This window comes from Myotis lucifugus, unplaced genomic scaffold (assembly GCF_000147115.1).
Source record: "Myotis lucifugus unplaced genomic scaffold, Myoluc2.0 scaffold_750, whole genome shotgun sequence".
NCBI lineage: Eukaryota > Metazoa > Chordata > Mammalia > Chiroptera > Vespertilionidae > Myotis > Myotis lucifugus.
The window spans coordinates 70063-76909 of NW_005871798.1; the positions used below are offsets into that span (position 1 = coordinate 70063).

The 6847-nt window shown below is 48.2% G+C and overlaps 1 protein-coding gene across 3 annotated transcripts in view; it reads right to left on the reverse strand.

Annotated features, from left to right (window-relative positions):
* ARHGAP35 (Rho GTPase activating protein 35) overlaps positions 1 to 6847 on the reverse strand; it is a 134944-nt gene that overhangs the window by 19590 nt on the left and 108507 nt on the right. The gene's annotated exons all lie outside the window — the stretch shown is intronic.

The window sequence follows — 6847 nt, forward strand, 5'->3', positions numbered from 1 at the left end:
TGAGGCCCACACTGCAGCGCCCCCGCCTCCATGGGAGATGAAAGGACAAGGGAACAGTAGAGTATTTAGGTCGAGCGCAGAAGCCACTTGCTGGATGTAAGACCCTGGGCAACTGTGTCTCAATTTCCTTTTCTGCACAACAGAGAGAACAGTGCCCATTTCATACCTGCTGGTGTGCATTTAGGAGACCTTAGCAAAGGGCTGAGGGAGTAAATATTATGCTAATGACCTAAGTGGAAAGGAAGTTAGCAAGTGGAGGAATTTTGCTGTCAGGGAGACATGGGTTCGAATCTTGACCCTAACTTCCGCTCATCTGACTAGACGATGGATTAACACCTACTTTCTTAGACTACTGCAGGATGAATGAGATAACCTAAGCAAAGCCCACAGCATAACGCCTGCCATTTCCTTTTCTTTGCTGACTCTTAACAAGCTTCAAGAGCAGCACCTGCCTGTAGGCATGGCCTATGCCTAGGGCTCAGCCAAAACAGGCCAGTCTACAGAAAAATATTTAGAAAATGCATGGGCTTCGACACCCACGTGACCTCAGTTCTGATTCTGGTCCTGTCTTATGGTGGCTGAGTGACTGGGGACAAATCACTCCACCTCTCAGAGCCTGGGCTCCTCATCAAACATCAGATGGTTAATTAATGACTTCGTTGCGATGTGAATACAGAGATTATGCATAGGGAAGGGAGTAATATAAAAGGCCGAACACTGAAATAATAATAATTTAAAAAGGCCAGGCACTTTTCTAAGCTCTTCACTAGAATTATCACAGTGAATCCACCCAGTAATTCCTTGAGGTAGATATTAATATTTTTATTCCCTTTTAAAAAATATATACTTTTAATGATTTCAGAGAGGAGAGGAGAGGGAGAGAGAGAAATAGAAACTTCAATGATGAGAGAGAATCATTGATCAGCTGCCTCCTGCACGCCCCACACTGGGGATTGAGCCCACAACCTGAACCTGGGCATGTGCCCTGACTGGGACTCGAACTGTGACCTCCTGGTTCATAGGTCGATGCTCAACCACTGAGCCATGCCAGCTGGGCTTTATTCCCTTTTTACAGACAGCAATGGAGCTCGGAGAGGCTAAGCCGTTTACTCAAGGCCACAGAGCTGGTAAGTAGTGGGGGCAGGATTTAAACCGGCTCACTCAAGTCTCTGCCTGAATGATAGTGCATTTAAACATTATACTACAACCTCAATGTTAATTCCCTGTACCCTTTTCCCTTAAATACTGTATGTAGGGTACATCCCATAAATGCCAGATTCATTATGGGTTATAAGAATTTTCCATTCCTCCCTTGTTTACTCATATGCATTCATGTCTTCATTCACACCCCGTTCAGTGTTCTCATCTGTCAATTGGAGGATTGAGTAGGAAGAGCCGGAGGAAAAATGCGGCCTCCTCTCCACACAGAAAGCAGCCAATGGAAAGTGTCCTGGCTTTATTCCTACAATAAAGTTCTACTATTGATAACATTACAGAGTCCCCACCAGATCTCCCTGTTGCCTTCCTGTTTTGGATGTGCTCAGAATGATTTTCTGGCTCTTCTATTCCTTGAACACTAGGGTCACTCTGCCCCCTCCAGTGCCCCTTTGTTAGCTGTCTTTCCTCGGTAATTCCCTCGTCAATCAAGATCTGTTTCTGGCGATGCCAGACCTCCTTTCTCCCCACGACAGAATGCCACTAACACTCTATTATGACTGCCTGACCGGGTGTTAGCCCCACAACTAGGCACTGCGGCTTTGTAAATTTCCAACGCCATTGTATGTACACACAGCCGTGTCATCAATCTCCGGGCTGGGGAGGAAGGGAGAGAGATCTGGAGGGGAAGAGATGAAAATATCACACCAGGTCTGGGGCATCATATGGCTCTAGCATCTGGCTGATCCTTTATAAGCTCCCCATGTACTTACTGTCATTAACTGTGAAAGCGGGCTTCTGGACCCTGCCGAGCCTAACAAGGGGCTCTATTTTTCCCCCGACTTTCAAGAAAATGCACAGCCCAATAGATGTGTTTAAGAGACCACAATGACCAAGTGAACTTCACACCAGCAGCCCAGAGTTGATGCTGCCTGTTCCGGGCAGCCCAGGATGGAGAATAGAGGAGTGTGACCCATAATCGAGGTGAGCAGGCTGCACTCCGAAAAGCAGCCATAAATGTTCAAAGCCACGAGCAGCTGGGGGCCCTCCTGTCAAGAGGGCCAGCGTCTTTTGGGCTGTGAGTGTGACTTCCCGAGTGCAAGCCCAGGAATGGCAGTGTGACTCTGGAGGTGGAGCTGGTGACACTACAGTGAGGGGTCTCATCGGCTAAACAAAGAACTACCAACAAAGAAACAGTCCTAACTAGCACACAGGTATAGTATGTCGCCACCATCACCACCATCTCCACGCATACAATGCCAACTTCTCTTCCGCAAGTAAAAAAGCTTATACAGAAGCTCCTTGAGGTCAGGGAAGATCCCTCCCAAGCATTAATGAGGGCAAAGGTTAACTTTTTTCAGTTCCTGACATCCAAAAAACCACGAAAGGAACGATGATATCATCAAGGACAGCCCAGTGTCCTTCCTTTCCTGGTCTCTCTCTTCCCTCACTAAGAAAGAGCATTTTTAATAGGTTAGAAACCTGTAATCCTCTGGCAGGAAAGCTGATCGTGGTCCCCACTGGCCTATAGTTCTCCCGCTCTAGGATAAAATACCCACTTCTCCACACATGGCCTGGCCTTTCAGGGACTCAAAGCACTGACCCCTTCCTGCCTCAGGGTCTTCCTACAGGTTGTTCCTTCTACTTTTACCTCCATTTTTTTGGCTGGCTAAACATTGCTCCTTCAAAGTGGTCTCCCGTGACCCCCTGATCTAAATAAACTCTGTTATAACAATAACTGCGTAGATTTACGCAGTGCTTATACTATGGCAGTGGTTCCCAACCTTCCTAATGCCGCGACCCTTTAATACAGTTCCTCATGTTGTGGTGACCCCCAATTTCATTGTAACAAACTTAACATAATTAAAGCATAGTGATTAATCACAAAGACAATATGTAATTATATATGTGTTTTCCGATGGTCTTAGGCGATCCCTGTGAAAGGGTCGTTTGACCCCCAAAGGGGTTGCGACCCACAGGTTGAGAACTGCTGTCCTATGGGTAGGCATAGCGATAAGCATTCCACCTGCCTTATCTCATACTGGTGGTAGTTGTATACCACCAGTATGTTATTCCCATTTTACAACGGAAGAAAACTGAGCCACACGGCAAGCCAAAGGCAGGGCTGGTATCCAAACCCAAGCAGCCTGACTCCAGAGCCTGTGTTTAATCACCACCCTCCACCACCTCCATACCTGTCCTATACAGCACTGGGCAAAATTTGAAAATCACCATACCGCTGTGTGCTTATCTGCTGAATGCTGGACCCCAGCAGGCCTGAGAGCAGGCAGTGGTTTCCCATTGCCCCTCTATGTACCTGGACTTGGCATAGTAACTCACTCCTGGAGAAGCCATTCAGTAACTATCAATGCAAAGGAGGGAAGGAGGGACTTATGCCTGAAAATGTAAGTGCAGTTTCTCTGGTTGAAGAGAGGGAGGGAGTGGACTGAAGGAGTTTGTCCTCAACTAGCCTAGTGCCTCAAGGCATGCGGGTAGGTCTTCAGGGCCTGGCCCGCACAGGGAAAACTACATCAGTAAGTGTACCCACCTCCCTTCTCACCTTCCTTTAGGGCAGGGATGGGGAACACCCAGCCTGCGGGCCATATGAGACCCCCCCCCCCCAAATCATTTAGTCTGGCTCTGCCTAGGCATAAGGGGTGAGTTATTAAATGTTTGACCAAATATAACAGGCTAATTTTTAAGTTGATAATTTTGTATGGCCCACAAATGATGTTATAAATATCCAAATGGCCCCTGGCAGAAAAAGGTTCCCCACCCCTGCTTTAGGGACTGGTTAAGTCTGCTTTCACTGCCCCAGCTACTCCCTAGTGAAGTCACAGGGGCGTCGTAAGTCACCAGGGTCAGTCCTCTGCTATGTGTGCTCTCCCCATCGGGCCGTTCACTCCTATAGGGCAGGGACATGGTTTGGCTTTGGTGGAGATCTGCACCCCGCCTCTCCCACACACACGAGGGAGGGAGGAGATCAGGCCAAAGGAGCTCTCCCAGGCAACAATTCAATGGCACAGTCAGGCCAACTCCATGAAGGCCCAGGGAAGAACCGGCAGCGGACCATGGGTACTACTGTTCCCTGGCCACTCTTCGCGGACAGCCCGCTGCCCTGCGTGTGGCGCGGCCACAGTCTCCTCTGCCCTCAGCTGGCCAAGGGCGAGCGGCCTGTCTCACTGAGCTCACTGCTGCCGAGGGAAAGTGCACGTGGAACAGCCAGGCAGGAGGCCTGTCGGAACTGTCTCAGGGATCTGGGCTGCCCCCAGACTATTTCTGTCTTGGCTGGAAGGGCAGGATTCCTCTGTGGAAGAGAAGAAGCTCTCCTTCTCTTTGGCTGCTGGGCTCTCCAGGCAGCTTGCCAGGCCATGCTGTTCCGATCAGGGCACCGGGTCCTGAGGAAATCCGCTAGCAGTGCCGAGACACAAGCGCCATGAACTCTGCTTATCTGTGAGAGGCACAGTGGAGCTGCCCGCCCACTCTGATGGCACGGGGGCATTTCTGGAAGGCAAGTGACTTGTGTTTATCGTACAAACAAGCAGAGAACGGGAGGGTGGTGAGAAATGGGCACATGGGAGGTAGTCAAAAACAGTAAAGAAAGCTTTGTTTTGAAAGTATTTGGATAATGGGAAAGCAACTCACTAACAAACCTGGAATTATAGGGGAGGGAGAGATTAAGTAACATAGAACCCCCATAAAAATCACAGCAAATGAAACCACACACCTCATATTTTAGTACTTTGTCATCAATTCAAAGCATTATAAATATGGCAATTACATAAAGCCTGTTGCTGTATTCAAGCTGTAACTGCACCTATTAAACTGTTACAGTGATAGATGGGAGTATCTATCCTGAAATTAGCTGCCTTCTCTGAAAGGAAGAATTACAGAGATCGAGGCTGACTGCAGGGAAATAACTGACTGGATCCAGCAGCTCCAATCGCACCAAATCTCCACAGCAGCTCTAGAAAGTGCCTACGATGAATGTGGATGAAAATATGGAGGCTTTTATTTAGGGCAGCTGCTCACCGCATGGGAAGGAACTTAGTAAACTTCTTTCTTTTTTTAGTGTGTGGGTTCTTGATTTCATGCAGGAAAGATTTCACAACATGAACCCCCGACTTTGTGGCCAAGTCAGACAGAAGTGTGGGTAACCTGGGAACCCAATACTTGCAACTGGTGTCTAAAGTGAGGGCTGTCTTGTGGGACTGAGTCTTGTAGAGTGTGACGATAACTTTGGGTAGTGTCAGCAGTGAGTCGTAAGACACCTGGTTGGTGTTAGAGTAGAAGCAGTGTTGGAAAAGGCCCCCGATATCTGGTGTCAAAAGGAAAAACCGAACCCTCCCATGCAGTTAGAGAGAGAGAAGGCTATAGTCCAGTATTAGCTGGCCTCGCTCCACTGCTTCATGAGTTGCCAGGGCCCCACTTGATCTGTCTTCTTTGGGCTTCAAATGACCTCAGTGAAAGGAGGCAATATGGCCAAGATGGCAATGGCTCTGGGTTAAAATGCTAGCTCCTATCTTCATCTTTGGGAACCCCACTTTCTTCATCAGAAACTGGAAGTTACACCCATCTCAGAGCATTGCTATGAGGATGAAACGAGATTCGTGGAAACACTGAGCACAGGAGCAATGTGAGCTCCTGACTGACACTCAGTACACATTGTCTCCCTTAATACACACAACTACCCTGCAAGAGCTATTTCATCTCCATCTTACAGTCAAGGGAACCGAGACTCAGAGAGATGAAGAACCTGCCACGCTGCCCGCAGATGCGGCTCCGGCCCTGGGAAAGGCTGCGCTGCACTCTAGGGCTAATAAAGAGCCTTGCCAATGAGATGAAGCAAGCTGGGAGTTCACTGACAGCTGTAGGAAATCAGCTTGAGTAATAGTTTGGCCTTTTGTCCTGCTGTCTCCAATCAGGGCAACAGTATAATTTGCTCTCAGTTAGTTACGAAGCTGAGAAATATATGCATATTACTAATTCCAAACACTTTGCAACCATTTTCCATTTACTAGTTTGGTGGGGTTTTGGGAGGGCAGTTCCAAGGAAGACTGGGTTGGTGTTTTCTGAAGAACTGCACACCACCCATCCAAGTGTTCCCTGATGCGGGCCGCCTGTTTCTTGTGATCACTGTGAAAACACAAGGGAGACAGACGTGTGCTCGGCCATCTCTCTGTAGGGAGGGAGAAAACTGAGGGAGCCATTAAACTCTGGCACCCCTGAAGGCTGTCTCTTTTCAATCTATAATACGGAGGTGAGATAATGGAAATAAAGCCAGGAGCTAACATCACCACATTAAAACAGGTTTATCAGCTGCTATTACTGCTGTTTGTCATTAGTATCCGTGATCAGTGACTCTGCACCTTGGAAAGGACCCAAGGGGACGGACGGGATGGGCACCCAGTAAAGCTGCAGGTGGACTATAACCACATTGGGCTACTGGGTGCACAGAATCGCCCTGAAGCTATGAGGTCTCCTGACTGGATTGCTGGGAAGAGCAAATTATTTGATGTAGGCTCAGTCACTTCAATCTTATTCATCCTTTAAGTTCCAACAACTCTTCCTCCCAGCCTTCACCAATCTCTCTTTTGCAAGCTCTAATCAGTGGTTCTCAACCTTGGCTGCACATTGGAATCACCTGGGAATCTTTTTAAAATCCTGATTTCTGGGCCTCATCCTCCGGAAA